The sequence below is a fragment of the Malurus melanocephalus genome, unplaced genomic scaffold (assembly GCF_030028575.1).
Source record: "Malurus melanocephalus ecotype Western Australia unplaced genomic scaffold, MMel_1.1 scaffold_109, whole genome shotgun sequence".
Classification (NCBI taxonomy): Eukaryota; Metazoa; Chordata; class Aves; order Passeriformes; family Maluridae; genus Malurus; species Malurus melanocephalus.
Window position 1 is genome coordinate 587,226 of NW_026623341.1, and position 20,786 is coordinate 608,011.

Consider the following 20,786-nt stretch of genomic DNA (forward strand, 5'->3'; position numbering starts at 1 on the left):
AGCTCTTCCTTTTCATATAAAACCTTTGTTTACATGGCTTTCTGATTTCCTTTTCACATGATGCAAAATAATTCCTTTTGTACCTTTCTTTTCCTTTTTTGCTTTCTACTTAGGGTTTCGGTCGTCCTTTCTCAGTAGGCAAGTCTTCATTTAATACTAATTTCTCCCTTGATGGATAACAACAGAAAGAAGAAGAACTAATGGATAAAGTGAGGTACAAAGAAAGTGATATGTAGTTTAGAATAATTGAATTACAATTTCCAAACTCCTAGGACTCTTCCTTGAGCTAATCCTTCAATCCATAGTTAAGCACCAATTATTCAGCTCAGCAAATTAGAGAAGCTGGTGGTCTCACCAAGCTTTAGGCAGGTAAAAATCACATCTAGTCCARTCACCACAGACASTCTTTGCAGTCARGAGGTTGAAAGAGGCTCTTGCAGCAGCTCATTCATCTGACCTGCAAGTACCTATCTTTGGTTGAGATGAGTCATCCTATGCAAAATCTGATTCTCTCCCCTGGATATAAAGTCAGTAACTGCRTTAGATGTAAGCATCTATCTTGTGCATAACAACATTAGTACAAATGAATTCCAACAGATTTCAGAAGTGTATGACAGTAGAGTCCTGAGGAGTTTCTCATTATATAACAGATGAAGGAACAGAAAAATAAGTCTTCCAAAAAATGCATGTGATTTGCATGACAAAATGTATTCTACTTCAGGCATACAGAGGCAGAAAGAGAGAACATGCTCAAAATAAAATGAAAGAATKTATCTGGGAAAAAACGATGAGAGGTGCATATATATTGTTTATCTAAGATGTAAGTAAATGTATAAATGCACAAAAAATATTATATCCAAATGAGAATAAAATAGTTTACAGAATTCAAAGGATATAAGCTAGAAATAAGGAGACTACATTATACACAGGAAAATGTATAATGAATATAATGTTATTTTTACCATTTCATTWAGCAAGTGAGCTTTCATCAGAATTAGAAAGCAAAGAAAGGGAATCTTGTAGATATGCATACAAGAAAACTGGTAATACAACACAGTTCTGCTTTTCTTCAGATTTGTTTTGCTTTATTCTGGGATTTGGTGGGGTTTCTTTGGTTGGTTTATTTGGGGGTTGGTGTTTTTTTGTTGGTTGGGTTTTTTTTTTAGTGCATTCATAAATTTTTATCCAGTTTTGGTTTGAGTTCTCTTCAGAGAATGTTTGTCTTAACTGATTAATTAGCAGCTTGGTTTGGTTAACTTTGCTTCCTTAAGAAGGACACAATCGAGAAAACGGTCTGGTCTCAATTAGTTTATTGAGCAGGTACACAAAGCCCAAATGCAGACAACAAGATAAAATATCTTATTAATCCATTGGTCTGCAAAACCTGAAGAGGGGCAAATTCAGCAAATGATTTAATATAAACCTATTTATATATTTATAAGGTATAGCTTTAGAGAATTTATCCAGTTGMCACTTACTCATCAGAAGTTTAGAAGTATAAATGGAAAATTCCAGACAAATCACTCACAGATGGTATCATCTGGCAATCTTAAAATGAAATGCATAAAACTACAGGACATCCAAATCATCAGCTAACTGAACAAAGAAGAAAATTCTCCACTAAACAAGTTTTGAGATACTTGACCATATTAAAAGGGCAGAAAGAGCTGAACTGATTCTCCAAATCACAGTCAAGCATTATGGCAATTTGGTTCAAAATGAAATGTTACATGGGGAAAGGTGTAACACCAGCCTCTTTATCAATTCATATGCTCTTAAGCATGAAGTTATACAATTTTTTATTAAAATTMCAGTTCAAGTATATCATGCTATCAACTCTCAGGTTTAAGAAAAATGCTACATGCTAAATATAGGATTAGAAGCCATTACCCTCCAGGACCTTTGAAGAGAGAAACTTTGGAATATTAAAAGAACCTAAATATCTTCACTTTCTTTRTATGGAACTATTTTAGGCAGAACATTTCAATAGGAACCTTAAGAATCCTCTATGTATCTAATTTAGTATTGAATGCAGGTATTATCACTAGTATGAAACACAACAGAAAAAAAGAAAAAAGGAAAACATTTTCTTTCAGCAAGGTATATTATAGTCCAGCAGATGAAGTGAAGCAGTATTCATSCCACAGATTTGCTGTTTTTGAAGAAGTCATGGAATCAATACTTCACATATGTTTCAGTCTTACWGGGTCATAGCAAAAACATTTGCTTGAAAAATCGCTGAATTTTAGCAATTTTTAAAAATATGTTTATAAGACAAAAAATAATTTGAAATTCACTTTAGAATTTTAATAGCTGTAAATCATGGCACAATGTTATAAATTATTGCATAGTTTATTTGATCGAAACTGAGCATGTCTGAATGTAATATTTTAATCATAATAGGAGAGAGATTTAGAGTTCAGAAGAATAAAGAACAACGGCATTTTATTAATTTCTTCTCAGAGAACAAATTCTCTATGAAAAGGCTTTCAAACTAAACTGACTTTTTTTTWWATTTAGGTAAAAGCACTTTAATTCCTAAAATACCCACAGTCCACAATAAGGTTTTGCATCCATAAGATTTAGAAAAACTGATGTGAACCCAAATTTTAAAATCTTCAGATCATGAATAGTTTCAAAACTTTAAAAACTTACCCTTTCTCCTTTCTTCTTAATGTTAGAAAGAGTATTTAATCATCCCAGCAGTTTCTTTTTTGGAGAATTTGCTAGTATTTGAATGTAGTCCTCACAGGTCTCTTTGAGGTGTGCATAATAAATATGGAAGGTAAGGAAAATTAAAAGAAAGGAAATTTACAAACACTTAGCAAGTTTGTAGGGGAAAAAAAATGTTTCCAGTTCCTGACCAGCTCCAGTAAGAGTAAATAAAGTAATGAGAAATGTTAAAAGCTTAGGAAATGTTGTTAAATCTGTTCATAGTGATGGAGTTTATTTTCTGCTTGTGTCAGAGGAAATGGATTTGCTTTATTTCAGGGGCTGGGCTGTATTAATCTCAACTTTTGCAAAGCTCAGTTCACCCATGAGCAAATGGATGATGATTCATTCTTTTCTTAAACAGAGTATTAAATGCAGTCTCATCTTGCAATTATTTAATTTTCCAAATAAGTCATTCCAAAGCTCTAGGATCTAACACCATGATTATAYAATTTCTTTCAGAGCAGATGGGATTTAAGGATAGATTATACTCCTGTTACCTATGTTTAAGCACTGTCCTAATTCAGTCAATATCATACTAATTTTATTTAATGACTGAACAACAATATAGCCTTCTGATCTTCATTTTATCGGATTTTGTCCTATTATTTTAAAACTTGACATCTCAAGGGTGAGTCAAACTTACAGATTCACCAAAGGAAAAAAAAGTAATTATTACTATGCATTCCTATAAATTTAGTATACTATACACAGATGGGAAATCAGAAGTTGTTAAAATAAAAATTTGTAAGAAACTTCACACAATAATAATTCCCAAATTATGTAAGCTACCTAAGAACATGCCAAATTTAATTACATTAATTTTTTATTTTTAAAATACAAAGCCTGATGAATTTGATGAGATTTATTTCAAAATAATTTTTAATAAATTATGCAAAACTTTTCTCCTGCATTTTCAGTTTTCTTTTTCATCCTCCAAAAACTTGTTTTAAACATAACTTGCTCATGACAATGCTAAAAAACATGAATATTTTAAATGTAGAATGGAAATCTATTGAGGACCTTTGGAATCATTTCACTGGACTGCCCACACCAGGAAAACCTGTGCAAGCACAAAGTGWCTGCAATATTTACAATGTTATTTGAGTCCTTTAATGTTTCCTAAAATTCTCTGCTGAAGCTCACAGAAAAAAAAAAAAAAAGGAAAAATAAATTGTCATCAATGCAAGTTTTCAAAATTTTAAGAGATGCTTTCTCTCTTTTTTTTTTTCTGCCATCCTTACCTGAAAGACGATTGGTTTTAATATGAGTATTGTCACTGACAATGGACTTTGATTCAGGCACAAGGACACTGCAGCAGATGTAGTCCAATCTGCTGGAATTGCTGTCATCCTGTCCACTAGCACTGCCTTTCACTGACTCTGGATGAAAGTCTAATTTTGTGCTGGTCTTAAAAATKAAGGAGGATGATTATTTCTCTGCAATAAAAATAAACTAGACTGGGTTTTTTCTTCAGGCAGATTTATTTAGACACTTTTCAGAACTTAAATTTAAAAAAAATGTTGATGCATCAGACTATGTCAGATAGATCATTCCAATAATTTATATTCCAAGTAATTCAGAACGATCTCCATTTCATTCATACTTTTTCCTTTTCCATTATATAATTTTCAATTTATAGATCAGATGACCTGGTCATGCTTTTTTGCCATCTATATGCCTCTGTATTTGGTTTGTGTGGTCAGGTTTTGGTAGCAGAAGAGCATGCTTAAAAACAAACACCACTTCCTACCCAAGAAACTGTGCTGCAATCATCAAATTGTTGTTACCTTTCTTAGGCACCTTAGAAGAAATTTCTCCCTTGAAAATAGTGGCTTTTTTTCCAAATCCTCTTAATCTTGTCAGATTCTCTGTTCCTTTGTATTGATATGCCTTTTGACCTTCCACAAGAAATTTATTCTGGTTTGACACAAAGGGGAAGGATAAGTAGCAATTGTAACTATCAATTACCCAGCACTGACTTCATCTGTTCACCGAAGTTCTTTGCAATTTTTCAGCACTCCTACAGGATCTTTTCAGTATTTGCAGGCATTCARGTTGATCAGTTGATGGCGGGCAAAGTTGGTTTTTTTTTTTTTTACATCAGTAAATTGGGGCATATTAGATTTGACATGTGCTGTTATCAGGATTGTTTTACAAAAGCCTCTACAAAATGAAGGACAAGAGCTTGAGACTGGGGTGAGGGGAGAAGAGCTGGAGCTCCTGTGAGTTGTTCACTGTACTGATAAAGAATTCCATATGAATTCTTCATCAGTACCAGTGCTCTGCTCTGTGCTTATACCTGCTGAAGGCTGCTCAGGGACTGGAAATTCATCTCTGATAGAAGGAATAAGTAATTCCAGGGTGGGAAAAGTAGAAAAAAGATTTACTCAAAATCTCTGTAAACATACTGGGGATAAGGGAAATAAGGAATGGCCCAGAAAACAATAGGTATCTTGTTTTTGTGGATCTCCTTAGACCACTTGACAGCTTTTGCCCTATAGTCTATGCTTTTCTTTAGGCTTAAGAAGAAATAGTTTTAATTTAAGAAGCRGCTCGTCTAACTATGCTATTCTTTTTGCTTCCTCAGATACTATTAGTTTAGTGAATTACTACATGAAGTCAATGCCCAGCTAAAAAGGAATTCAATAACTGTATTTATGCCAAAATAATTTATTGCAGCATCAGATAAAACAATCCAATTAAAAAGTAAAAAGGAATTATCTGGTACCTGATGAGTCAAAACAGATGAACACAGGTTTTTAGGCAAAAAGATGCCAAAAATGGAAAAAGACCAGTGGTCTAGGCCATAAAATTACACTTCTCAGAAACTAAAGCAGTCCCTTCTTTACAGGTATTCCGTAGGCATTCAGGTCTGGTCTGTGTTTAAAAAAAAATTTTAAGTGTATTGCTTTCCTGCTTAAGCTCTGCCTTGGGTTCTGTTGCCTCAATTTTTTTCAACGAGTCTCCCAGGATCAGTGTATTTGTCACCAAGATGTAAGCACGCACAGGGTCCCTCATGTGTTCCTTGTGTGCTTACAGCCATCACTGACAGTGCCTTTGAAGCCTAGCAATGACTGCCCTGGGTCTGTCCTTTTAAATTTCTTTTTCTTTATTCTTCCACTGGRTGCTGCAGGCCACAATTATTCATATGCTATTTACTGCATTTGTATTCAAATAGTTGTGCAAGACCTTTCCATCTGCCAGCGCTCGCGGTAGCAGCRAGAGCTATCCCTAATGCTTTTATTTGAGAGGGAGAATCTAAGTACACATGAGATATCAGTGACCTCAGCACGATTTCAGAGCCCCCAATTTCTGAAAGCGAGCTGTAGTTCCAAGAACACTCCTAATGTTGGTATCTGTGTAGAAAACATCAGAATTGCACTGCAAAGCTGCCACCACAGCAATGTGACAGCCGACCGACCGTACGGCCACTGCCGCAGTTCAGTCGAGAAGGATGATTCATTTCTGCATAAGCACAGGTCCTTTGGACTGCACATTTTCAACCCCCATGGCCAGGGTTAGCCCCTCACACAGCTCTGTGACARTCTATTTCCTCATTGAAATTCTGGAGTCACGGTTGATCACACATTCAAGATGATAAGAGTCTACCCTGCGGAGTGGAACTGCTTCACTCGGAAGTCTTTTTGTTAGCTCCTGTCAGAGAGCTAGCATTAACACGTCCTAAGATCCTTGTCAAGGCAAAAGCAAGCTTTTTCTGAAGAATATTGCATTGGTGGAGGTGAATGAAAGCCTAGCAGACAACTCACTAAAACATGATTAAGGAGATGAACTTACAGGTAAAAGCAATTTTTTAATTTAATCTCTAGGTAGTGAGATATTTTTAAGTGCCTGAACTCAAAACCAAGACAGTAGCTAAACTGCAATATATATTGACAAAACATTGATTCTTTAAATTGCTGATAAAGATATCTCAAACATCTGTTAAGAACAAAATAAATTTTAAGCCTTTGAGGACTAGGAAAGAAGTAAAGGATGCACWGATTTTCTCACAAAAAAGGTTACCCTCCTGCTGGCTAAAAAGGATAAATCTTTAAAACAACTGMTATTTGTACATAAAATTACAGTTTTATGGGGTTTAAAGCTTTTAGRTGCTTTATACCTACATTTCCATCTGACCAATGCACCTTGGTGTTCTAGGCCCAGAAACCATTATTTGATAAGTGAATACCTTGATTTTGATCTGATACAGATGCAGGTATTAAAGCAAAAGTGAGATAGGCTTGTATTTCTGATTGTTTATTTTGTAAACTGAAGCAACTATTTTTTCACATAAGTGTGACAGGAGGGCTGGCCTGATTTTGAAAACCTAAACAAGGTCTCTCAGAATCCCACTTTTCTACCACATGAAAAAATGCCTTCAAGGCACTGGAAAATTTAATAATAAACTTCAGTGATATCTAATATTATAATAAAATAGAAACTCCCCAGATAAGTTTGAACAATATCACATGATCCAACTCTTTATAAAATGTATKATTTGGTTAGACTTTTAAGAAGTAGCGAAAATATACTCCTGGAATGAATAAACTTACTAAATGAACTTACAATGTATGACAAATTAAGAAGATTACTGCAGGRTCTCACAAGTCTCACAAAACCAAATAAAAATTAATGACAAACAAAAATGTGCTTCCTTTGTAGTTATTTCCATCCAGCTGCATCCAGCTATGAAAGGGCTATCAGACAAAACACTAATTAGCAGTCAGTTCAAGACAGTTTCAGAAAGTAATCCCTTGGCTTCCAGTATCTTTTGATACTGTCACAATTTCAGGAAAGTGCCTGGAACTGCACAGTCTCGTGGCTGCTTGGGGGCAGGAGCCAGCCAGGAGGTGTGCAGATTGTCCTGCAATGTGTGAAGGATAAAGCAGCTGAGAATGGCATCCACAAGGACTCAGTGAGACATTGATAAAGCCATGTCTCACCCTTGGTCTCCTCAAGGTCTTCAGCAACTGCTTCCTATGCCACAGGGAAGACTCTCTAAAGCCTTAAAAAGCCTTGAAATCTTTTCCTTGAGAAGCATTCCTTTCCATGGAATGTGAGTGGTGTAACAGCAGTTACAGCTATGCAGCCTCCATGATGGGGAATAATAAGGTCCACCACATTTTCCATGTATTCACTAATTTTTAGGAAAGTCATCCAAACATTAGTCTAGACTTACAAACYCTTWCTATCCTSGTCTCTTTATTGTGTACYACAAYGAGGTTTCCTCAGAATCCCTTCTATTGGATCTGTTTCACTCATTGCAGCTGTTACATATCCACCAGACAGAGCACCAGGAGTGTGTGATTTGTAGCTTCATGATTAGGGCACTTTCTAGAGAGACAGTGCACTTCCAGCTCTCACATCAGCAAATGCTTAACACCTAATACAGGCACTATCATTAAAGGAGGGACTACAACTCAGGTCTCTTACTTCAAGTTAATGCCCTAAACTCTCAGGGTAGAGCCAAATTTTCCTTTGGCCAAGGAAATACTGAAGATGCTTGATTTTTCAGGAATTTTTAACAAAGCTTTTCTTTGTAAGAGTTTACAGTCTAGTGACTATGCAAGGTCAAAACAATTTTCTTCAAATAAAGGCTGGTTTAGCATGTTAGCCACTCAAATACTGAAAAAAGGCATTGCTATCATGTCTTCCAATTGTCTTTTAAAAAGGTTTGATTTCTGTGATCGATTTTAGGTGCCAAGCACCTGGAAAATATCTGTGAATTGAGCACTTCTGTTTATTTCAGGCCTATAAGAACACTTCAGAAGGGATCAGGATTTAAAGTAAAACCCACAGCCTTTTATACTGGCTACCTTTGTAATCATCATATTAGACTACTTAGTTCCACTAATAAAGTCCTTGCTCATAGATTGCACAACAAATCTGGATAAATTGATGAGACCTAAAGACTCTGGTTAGATAATATAGAAAATAACTTTTGTGAAAGTAGATTGTGTTTTAACATTCTGGGATTCATTTTGACATAAACTATATCTCTCAAAGCCAGCAACCTGACTTAAAGCTACTAAGTGCTACATTTATTAGTGGAGAGGCAAGCACTTCTAGAATAGTCTTCATCTCGTTTGTCTACACTGACTGCAAGGTGAGCTTCAGTTTATTGCAACCGGTTTAGGCAACAAATTTTCATACACTACCATGAGCTAGATGGATCCCAGCCTCTGTGTTTAACTCAGTAAAACTGTGGCAGATCATTTGTRATTCATATTCACAGGAAGAACTTTTCAGGCCGTTGTAAGCAACAATTCAGGTAACTTCAGAAAGAGCTGAGGTTGACCATTGGCCTAAAACCATTTTAAAAATGTACCTGTCCTGAACACATCTTAACCTGGAAACTATACAYACCTTCCTCCACAAATTTCATAAAGAGTTGGTTTCAACTTATGAAACTAAAAGGAGCCCTGAATGTGAATAGATCTAGTGCCTCAAGGGATGGGGGGGATTATTCTGTGGTCYTGTTCTTAAAATTCACAGCTCTTTTATCATCTCTTTTACTATTCCTTTAGAGTTTGAGAGAGAGATCACTTAAGACATTCCARTGATATTGATCCTATATCCACTTTAATTCTTTTATACCTGGAGTCTTGCCAAGCAAAATATTGCGCTTAAGTGATCTCAAAGCCCATATCAAGCCTTTTATTGTAAAAGTAGACACTTAAAAAAAATTTTAGTTTTCTCTCTTTTCCTTGGCCYTTCATTATGTTGTTCTAAAGTTATATTCTAAAGCCAGACTAATCCTTAAAAACATTGTTACACAGATAGAGTAAACAACAGTTCATATTTGTTCTGGGTACTGTGGTTCACTTGAGAAGAAACAAAATTAGATCTTTTACCCTACTTGCCTATATAGCTAATTTGCTTTGCTCACTGGACATCTGCTTTCCATCCCAGCCAGCCGATCATTGCCGGTCTGGGAAGGTTAGGCAGAAAGTTTCATCAGTTGATGGTGAGCTGCTGCTAGAGCTTTCTCACTTTCTTTTCTTTTTTCCCTGTACCCCCTCTTTTTGAGAATCCTTAGTTTTCAAGAGWGGTTTTTCTTTTGGGAATGGCAAGTCCCCAGTTTTTCCATTCTGAAAAATCTATATRCAGAAGCAAAGTGCATGATCAGACTCCTGATTGGAGGTTCTGTGCCATGTCTCTTTACTAACTAGAAGATTTAGGATGTGCAATTTTTGTCTTGTCAAAATTATCAAAATGTACAGGTAGCCTGTACCATTTGCAGCTACTACATAGTGGACTTCTAACAGYGAAAACAAATAACAAATAAAATGTACATAATAATTTTTTTAAAAATTAATAGACATAGTTGATAATGTATCAACAATTTTTACAATAAATTAATGCATTTTTATGGTAATTTATTTTCAAATGTCTTGAGAAATAACAGAAAGATTTCTCATTGCTGTTATATGTGATTTTATGATACCTTGTATATWTAATACCACAAAATCTTGGTGCAAATAATCGTTCTATCCTAAAGGGTATAGAAAGAAGTTAAAATTTTTTAGCCTTTCAGTTCCAAGACATCCTAGTATTACAGAATGAATACTTAGATCTCATTATAGCATATGCATATTGATCTTTTGTTTTGGAAAATTTAGGAAAACTTTCCATTATGAAATATTATAGCTCCGGGTTTTGGGAATAGCTTGTTCATCTACACTGTTTGTTGAACGTCTGACAGGGAAAAAGTTCTGGTGCCAGGAAAATACCAATGGTTGATGCCAGGAAATTATCTTCAGATTTGACTGTGCAATAAACTACGGAGAATTGCTGTTTTCCTGTTGGGGTTTCCATTATTGCTTTTTGACTGGCAGCACACCAAAGCCACAGACAATCCAAGCTCTGAACTCCTCCTGCAGCCACAYTAACATCGCTGCAGTGAGAAGTATTGGGGGCATAACCTCAACCCTTGGCTTTCCAGGGCAAAGAGGGTATGGTGGTTTAACACCATCCAGAAATAAAACTCCAAATAAGTCACTCCCCTTCTCCAGCAAGAGAGGGAAAAAGACAGACTATGGGTTGCGATAACAATTTGCTGAAAGCAAAGAGCAGTGGAATAAGAAACGCACAGTAGCAGCAGCAATATTAATAACAAAAGTGTACCAAAAAAAGAGGAGATGCTTTACACACACAGGGTAAGATGTTCACCACCTCAGCTTAGTTCTTTTTGGCCCCAGGACAAAGAGAAGATGGCAGCCATTCCCACCTGATTGCCCATGTTCTCCACCTGGTTTCCCCAGRCAAAGACAAGAAGGCAGGTGCCCCCACAGCTGGTTGTTCTGTCCCCGAGCCCAAGCCAATGAAATACAATGACAGTTAAATCCCCCCAAAGCTGGATTGTCTGCACTGCACCACCCATTTTCCCCCTGACCACTCTGCTGGTTCAATTCCATGCTGTGCTGCCAGTTCAGAAGCACCTCCCCATTCCACCCATCACTGCCCAGATCCTTTCAGCTCAGGTCACACGTGGCTGGGCTTAGATTTGCCTCTGCCATGCCGTTCTTGCAGCTGTTTCCCACTTTTCAACACCACATCTTGGAGCTGCACTCGGCACTTCAGAGCCACAACTCCAAGCCATGTCTTGCAGGGATGGGAAGGGGATAAGCAGCAACAGAGGATGGGGTCCACAGGGCTGATCCTGGAAACCTCCCTGATGGAGAGAGTGAGACCAAATGCTTTTGTGGTGTGTGTTCCTTATCCTTCCCCCTGAAACCACAGCAATGATGTGRGTGGTGTAGAATAACAACATGGTCACATCAAAACATGGCTAAACTCCATCCCCTCTCTGCAACCAGGACAGGTGGTTATCAGATAAAGAGACATGGGTGATTAGAGAGATCTGGGGGAATATCTAAAATGTCCTCTTGCAGCCACTTCTGTCCTGAAGATTGTGAGGGAGATAAGGAAGACTTAGACAGAAAAAACAATGTAATAATCAGGAAAGTATTACAACTCACTCTGTGGAACCACTGACATGAATGTACACGGGTCTTTCACAGCTTGGTTTTTATAAAGCATTTTATATTCCACTGAATTTTCCCAAGATGAAATTCAAACTGTACTTAGCATTTTGCATTATTTCTCGAGGAAAATAGTGTATTTCTTTGTACCATGTTTTGCAAAAGAGATAATTACTTTTTCAAAACCCTTTTCTACTAGCTGACTTATCAGACACCAGTCTTTCCCCACCACTTGTTAACACAACTTATCCTATATCTTTAGTCACAGAGACMAAGGTCAGTGGCAAGTGTCAAATCTGAATTGATGTTGCATATGAAAGAGATGGGGGTTAGTACAGTTGCAGAAGACAATATCTGTCATGTTTGCTATTTCTTACTTATCTGTATTGTCCTTGGCTGCTGAGRTCAAACATAGCCATTTACTAATTCAAAAATTTGTAAAGCGTTTATAGATAAAGCACAATTACTCCTGAAATGACATAGGTATGTTTCTTGCTTTTTTTGTAACATTATTCATTATCTCTATATTGTTTCACTGAAGTAGCTGCAAAAAGGGCAAACTCAGTAGAGTGATTAGCAATAGCAGGCTTGGCAGGAAATGGAACATCCAGTGGGGAATGGACAGTGGCCTCTGCTTTACTGCTATTGATCCATTCCCATTGAGGTCAATCTATGTGAGCTTACAAATATTCAAACAGTTTACAYTAATTGCAGTTGTTCCAAATACATTGTGATATGAAACAATTTCTGCATTTTATCTTGTCCCACCACTAATTTTTACTTGCAAGATACAGAGGTCTACTTCATGCTGACCTTTTGGGAATTGAAGACTGCCTGTGGAGCAACTGGACAAATTAGTCAAGTTGGTACAGCCAGATTTCACTGGTTTGTATTTTGGAATGGATCCATTAAGAGAGCAAAGTTATTTCCACTATTTATCTTCCCTCTTTTTTTTTTTTTTTTTTTTTTAATAAGAACAAACTGTACAAAATGGTTGCCGCAAATATCATTAATTTTTCTTTTCCAAAAGAGTTGCAAACATACAACAAGCAGTTTTTATGAACCTGTTTTCAATTTTGAAGGATTGTAGGAACATTTAATGAGATATTCTGATTTCCAAGATGAAAACACTTTAAATATTTATAGTCATCTTTTCTTTTGCAGAGTCCAATAGTTTAGGATGGCTACAGCATGAATTTCAGAAAATCAGATGGTTTTGGTTTAGGATATCAAATGATAAGGAATTCACCAATTATATTAATTTAATATTGTGAATTACYAAATTTCATTTTACTTTTAGTAAACAACATTATACTTTTTCACTCTAAGTTATATTTATCCATGTCATGTATGCAAAAAATCAGAGAGCAGATATAAGTCCTCCTAATTCAAGCTGATCAATTGATACCAACTGATAGGCAAAATTGGAACCTTCCAAAAAGAGTCCATCTAAAACTACATTGAGAAGATGGCATTATGCTGAGCTGCACTTTTTGATTAAAGCCACTTCTTCAGAAAGAKATTTAAATTTAATTTTTGAATTAAAAAATAGAAAAAATGGGGCAGGATTGATTCAATTAGAAGATAACAAAAGAGAAGGATTTTTCCATTTTGCTTGGAATAGCAAGGAATGATGAACACACATACTACATGTGTTATGATTGCCTTCTATATTAAATATGACTTATGTCTCTCATCTCCCATTCTGAAATATTTGAATCGTAGGGTAATTTAATACTCTCCTACATGCAAATGAATGCATAGGGCTTTGTTAGAATGAAAGGGCTGACTAGGCTGTGGGCGTGACAGGAAGAACAGAGTGTCTAAAAATGATCATGTTAAAACTGCCCTAGGGGAAATTAGCTGGAACTCATTTTAAGCATCAGGGAAGACTGGGATGAAAAGACCAAATCCCCTTCAGTGTCAAGGCAGTGCATGCTCTGTCACATTGTAATTTCAAATGTGAATTTTCGAATGCCAAGTAGTTGGAGTAATTCAGTTTCTTGTGTCAAGTATGTGGGTACTGAGACAGGGACAAATAAGGGATATTAACTGTTAAACAGTTAGACTTATCTCATTAGCATGTCTTGGAAATACTTCTGATATCATACAAAAAATCTATATGGTGATGCTGAAGCACGGAAAACTGTACCTGAGAAAGAGAAACACATCTCTAGCTGCATTTCTTAACCCTGTAATTGTGAATATTCAAATGAATATTTAGTTTAGGGAACACTAAGATTTTAAAAGCATGTGTGGCAAGTCAGAAAATGTATACTTGAGGAGTTAAAAAGACAGTTTTGATTTTGCTGATAACAYATGCAAAGATGTCTTTGCTTACATTTATGAATATTTGACATGCAGAATTGCAACTGCACTTGTGTATACATARAAGAAACCTCATGCAAGTCTGAATGCTATATGTTGCCAGACATTTATAATAATATGTTTTGGCTTGACTTTCATTGTTAAGCGTGAAAATAGTACTGCAACATGCTACCCATCAATGATTCATTCCATGCTTTTAGTAATGAACCTCTTTCTTCTCGGTTTTCTGTTATGATGAGTCACTGTTTTGATGAAAACCTCAGCCAAAAAATTCAAGCACTTTCACCTAAAAGCCAGATTGCCGAGAACTCCTTACAAAGCAGTAAACCAATACAGCTCTTACTGGCTGTAATGATCAATGCATGCTGAGGATACTGAAAACCTGGGAGGAGTGTAGGCTGGAAAGAACAGACCATGCAGTTCTATTGTACTATGTGCTATGCACTTTTAACTTTAAAAATATCTCATTATAAGCTCAGCTTGAAGTATAACTTCTAACACAATACTATCGCTACTTGCACACTCGTGGCTTATACTGAATGTATTGGATTCTTATAAGTCTTCACTTAGATTTTGTCTAGCAAAGTTCTTTTTCTTTAAAAGTCCACCAGAATTGGAAGCCACTAATTATGCTGCAGGAGATGCACAGTTTACTGCACACATAAATGCAGTGCATGTGCATATATATACAAATGTGTATGTACATATATACACATATATATAGCATGTACATACTCACCCTCAACAATTTTGCTGAAGACAGCAAGCTGTGTGGTGTGATCATAATGCTGGTCCTGTGAGGGGTTTGGGGCAATGCCAAGCACAAGTAGAGGCTGGGAGAAGAATGAGCTGAGAGCAGCCCTGCTGAGAAGGGCCGGGGGTGTTTGTGGACAAAAAACCCAACACGATTTGCCATGTGCTCCTGCAGAGCAGAAAGTCACCTGTGTCCTGAGCTGCATCACAGGAAGCATGACCAGCAGGGTGAGGGCGGTGATTCTGCCCCTCTGCTCTGCTCTGGTCAGATCCCACCTGCAGTGCTGCATCCAGCTCTGGGGCTGAGCAAAAGGCAGACATGGATCTGTTGGACTGAGTCCAGAGGAGACCACTAAGTTGATCACGGGGCTAAAGCACCTTTGCTATGAAGAGAGTTTGAGAGTGTTGGGGCTATTTATCCTGGAAAAGAAAAGACTCTGGGGACATCTTATAGCAGATCCCTTATGTGGGCAGCATGAGGGGAGGCCTTGGGGCAGGAGTGCTGTCCATGATGGTCAGTGGTCCCCATGGAGAGTTGACAGGGCAGGGCTTGGCAAGCAGGGCCCATCCCACCACCCCAAGAGGGCAGCTGAGGGCACCTGGGCAGCACCAGCCCCACGCACATCCCTAGGGATGGGCATAGGGAAGGACAGGGACAGCCAGGACATGGCCCCTGGTGTGCCTGGGGCAGCAGGACTCATGCCTGGCTGGATCCAACAGGGCCAGGCTGTGGGGAGCTGGAGACTGGCCCTACTGAGACATCACTGGGGCAGGGATGCTGACCTGAGGGGCTGCTGCAGGAAACTGGGATGTGGGCAGGATGAGGGGCAGTCTGGGGTAGGAGTGCTGTCCGTGATGGTCAGAGCTGGTGGTGCCCTTGGGGATCAAGGGTACTGCTACAGAAGAAGCAGCAATTCACAGCTATAGGATTTATTWCTGAAAATTCTTGTGTCTTCCTTTCTGGGACTGCACAGGCCTCAACAATAACTGCTGAGATGTCGGCCTGCAATTTCCAGAAATGAAATACATATTGATCTGAAAAAGCAGTGAAAACACTCTCATTTGTTTGACTTGGCAGARACTGATCAGCATAAATGTCCTGAGTCACTGCTTACCTATGCTGAATATCACCTCCRTCTGCTTGAAAAGCTTGTTAGCATCATAACTATTTTATGAAAAGTTAAACATTGCATTTGGAAATCTATAGGTTGTTCGCAGCCTGTGCTGCCAGGTGATTGTTCATCCTGTTGGACTGTGGGAAGGGCTTGGGGCAGAGCAGCAGCCTCTCCCAGCAGGACAGAGCTCAGCTGGGTGAGGGATTGGGGCTGTCCTTGTTGCAGTTAGCAGGAGGTCAGTGTAGGTCAGTGTCCAAGTGCATGGGGTGATCACCAGGCAGCTGTCCTCTGCTGCAAGAATGGCCTTGGCTGCTTCAATTTACAAGTCTAGCTACCTCCTTTAAACTACCATCTCTTATTCCCTTCATTCAAATGCAAACCACCAGACATTTACCATTTTCAAGTGGTATTCAAATAGCACAGTGTGTGATGCTTTCTCTTCCTACTTGAGGACAGGAGGCAGGCTCTGTCTTKGAAACTGCTGTGTAGCTGTTAAAGAGCTCCTAAAAGTGTCCAGGAACATGATTCTTCCTTGCTGTAAGACAAGTAGGGAAAGGTATTGTTAATCAGCATGAATTTCCGTTTCATTTGCAAAAATATGTACTGACTGCACATACCAGATCGCTGAGTCTGAACTGTAAAGATTTAATAGTGGCTCATCCTGTGAGCCATGGTGAGCTGTTTAATATTAGAATTTGTAAATTGTCTGTTTAGTTTGGTTTGAATATGCACGTGCACTGACCGTGACAGAAAACAGTGCAGATCTATTTATCAATCAAATTTTTTTTTTTTAATTTACGAAGTTAAAATAAATAGTTTAGCATACAGCCAGATTCTTTTGCTTTCCAAGTTGCTTRAACCTGTGCTTTAGAGACAAATTGTTTATATTAGTTAAGCTACAGTGTAAAAAATCTCAATTAATCAGTTGAGCTAAATTAGGAATGACATATGTAATAGTGTTAGATGTTTCACCATGCACGTTGCTTTCAAATGAGGTACTGTGAACACTAATCACAAATATGTACAAAATGGAATAATCACAYTAAGGAATCAGAATACCATAACTTGGCATTTCTTATTTAAATGCACAGTGAACATCAGACACAGTAAAATACACTGCAGCTGCTTGATAAATAATTTTACCTTCCTTAGCGATTATTATGCACAGGAATACAAGAMTGAACACAAATCAATAGTTCTGTTGTATCCTTTGAATAACCAAGATGGATGAGGACATGGTGACAGTCTGTCTAGGCAACAAAAGACATGTCTTCAGTGAGTAACAGGATACATATCACAATGTTTTCCTCTGTGGGTTTAATCAAGTACATTGCTTTATTGAGTTGGTAATGTTATATACATGTTTTTGACAGACTATTTCAACATGCTGTTGGTTTTTCTCACTGTTATKTCATTCAAAACACTGAAGGTATTTATTTTATTATTATCTTAAACTGTTGACTCCTTTACTTCTACATMTGTCCTTGTCTTCCAACAACCTTTCTTGCCCATGAATACACAATTAAATTGTTTCATAGCACATATTCAAAATAAGAAAACATAAATATCTCCAAGAAGTTTTAGTTTTAAGCAGTAGACATTTTTAGTTGTAATCTTCCAATAATAAAAGCATAAAAGCAAGCAGTATTCAGCCCTCAAATGTGCTGACCTGTGGTGGTAATTCTGAAGTTTTGAGAATATAGACACCTGTCAGTTCCAATGCTTTCTGCCCTTTTTGGAGCCTCAAATGTGAGAGTCAGCCAAGCATCGTAACTATTTAGGAATAATYAGTTGCATAAATAAAAGCTGAGGAAACAATTTTCTTTTCTTCAGGGCAGTTTTGGAAGGTGTATCATACCCCAAGCTGATTCTTGCTTTTGTGAAAGAAGAATCAAGAGGTTAAATAGGAAGGTGGGAAGTGGTTTTGCTGCCAAAAATGTCTTTGCTATAGTCCATAAAAGTTGACTTGCTCAGTTTAGGCCTTGTGCGGGCCATGGTGTGCACTTTTAGAAAGACATAAATTAATTGAAGGATCTAGAGAGCACTGTGATTTATAAAACATGATATCTGTGAAAATCAAAGGCAGTGGAATTCACAGGGCATGGCTGAGCCCACAGATGAGGTGGTGACATCTCAGGGAAATGCACTTAAGACAAGGCAAAAGAACTGTGAGGAGGGGGAATACCAAAGTCAGAGAAGATGGTGCTCCAGAGCGCAGATTCTCCTGCAGCCTGGGAAAGAGCACGTGCTGGAGCTGGTGGGTATCTCCTGAAGGGGCTTGTGGAAATCCCGTGACTGAGCAGAGGAAAAGTGGTAAGAGAGAGAAACCACAATGTGCTGACCACAATCCCCATCCCCTATGCTGCTCGACAGGGTGGGGTTTGTACAGGAGTCTGAAGTGAAAAAGTGAAGTAGAGCCTTGGAAAAGGGTGAGAAAGGTGTCGTAATTTTTTAATTTTTTTTTCTCACTACCTAAATCTATTTTAACTGGCAATAAAATAAATTACTTTAGCCAGAGTCAAGTCTGTGTTGCCCCCAAGAGTAATCAGTGATTTCCCTGTCTCACCTCAACCCATGACCTTTCCCATGYAATTTTCTCCCTTCTCGCTGCTGAGTCAGTGAGCGAGTAGGCATTTTACTGTTATGCAAGGCTGGCCCACCACAAGTACAGGTAAACAAACTTTCTATAATGCAGGAGTGAAAATGGTAAAAGAGAATGCCCTGAGAGACTTTGGCAAGGGCTAATATAAGATCTTTGAAAGAAGGTTGCACCAACATCTACCAGAATAAGCTAGGTAGTGTGAATCCTCTCTCATACCGAGCTAAACAATGCCTCAATATTCTGTATGTTACGTTGTTAGGATCTGATAGTAATACAATATTCAGAAAATATATTTAAACTTCATTTCAGAATTTTTTTTTGAGCAAGGAAAGGATTTTGTTTTCTTGTGGAGCAAAATAAAGATCACTTTAGAAGAGACAGCTAATGTAGAAAACAGCAGTTCCATAAAATGTGAAGAAACTTCAGTTGAAATCGGTCACATTGAACTGGAAGTGTATGGAAACACTATCCTTGTACATTCATCATCTGATTTCTTTAAATACCAGTAGGCTGCACACCAATAAACAAAAACCTTAAATCTGTTTCAGCAGATGCCCTTCTACCTTGTATTTTTATCCTTCCTACATAATTTAGGAAAGTTAAACTAAAAAATGAAAGGATACTGGAACAATGATAGGGATATAGGATCCACCTGGAGAAAAATTATGGAAAAAAAAAGCCTGGCTTATTCAATTTGACACAGCAGCTGAAAGAGCTTACTAAGCTGATCACTCTTAATAAATAACATATGTGGTTAAACATAAGGACAAAAAATGAGTCATTAAAAGTAAAATATAGCTTTTGCCTAGGAAATAGACAACAGTAACTCAGGAATATTAATGATACATCCATTTGTGCTGAAGATGAGAAGAAAAATTTCAACCATTAGAAGAGTGACACTGTCCAAATACTTCATTGTAGCCTGCAACAGATCATGTGGCCTGTGCCAGTAAGACTTAAATTGATTTACTTTACTTAGATATTTAGAATAATTTACAATCACAATGTCACTAGATACAAAGCATCTATCTCTGCAATACTTATCAGAAATATTGAAAAACATATATTTAAAAAATATGCAAAATTGGATATTTGATATGCACAGTGTATAGAAGCAGAGGAAATTCTGTTTCATAGATTCTGAAGAAAGACACTATGTCTGTTTTGTTGTCCACTGAGATGTTTTAATCCATTACAAAAGAGAAACTTTGCCCATTAAGAAGATGAAATATACCTAYTGCATTTTTTCCAATTATTACTTTGATATAAATATTTATAAAGCTGGAYATTTTCCTGCATGAATTAGATGTAAATCATCAGATCATAGCTTAACTGGAAAACAGATATTTAGATATGATTTTTTTTTTATAAAGCAAGTGGAATTTTAAGCAAAGCTTTTAACAATCATTCCTCATTTTGTGTTTTGTTAGCTGTTCATGGTTGAATAGCAGAGATGTAAAGTATAACAGCTGAGATGTAAAGTACAACAGCAAATCAAAATAATGTAATAACTTTGGGTGAAATAAATCTCAGACAGAATCTTTTTTTTAATTGGAAAAATAACACGTCCATGTGACTCCCCCAGGAAGATTTCAGAAGAACTTTACTGTCTTTCATGTACACATAATTGCAAGTTTACTGATAATGGATAATGGACTTATTCCAGAAGAAACGTCAGTTCATCAATTAGGCGCAGCACAATCTAAATCTGTTAAATTTGAGCAATACAAATTTCTTTGCATAGTTTAATCATGTGGTAATCTTTCCAAATCAGGAGCTTTTCAGAGATGGTTGCTGAAATGAAGATGCTCTAAAATGTCATTCAACCCATGTAGTCAGTCTTTAAAAAGCCATATACAAGCCTCTTCCTAGATTTAGAAGTAAAAAAAAAATCCATTAATTTAGAATAATTATGTGGATTTTTTTTTTTTTTTTTTTTTTTTTTTTTTAATCCAGAAGGATCACTTACAAATACCAGAAATGCTTGTGGCAGTATTTTCCAATCACACTTCATCTCTGTCCTTTGGGACAACTCATTTTTAGAAACGATGATCCTTCATGAGGTGTGTATCACAGAGTAGAGCTGAAGAAATGGGAATAATGCAGAACTACCAGGTGTAGTGTGTTGACACTGGCTGGATGCCAGGCACCCACCAAAGCTGCCTGGTCCATCACTTCCCTCTGCAGCTGGACAGGGGAGAGAAAATATAATGGAAGATTCATGTTTTGAGATGAGGACAGAGAGAGATCACTCACCACCATGGGCAAAACAAATTTGAATTAGAAATG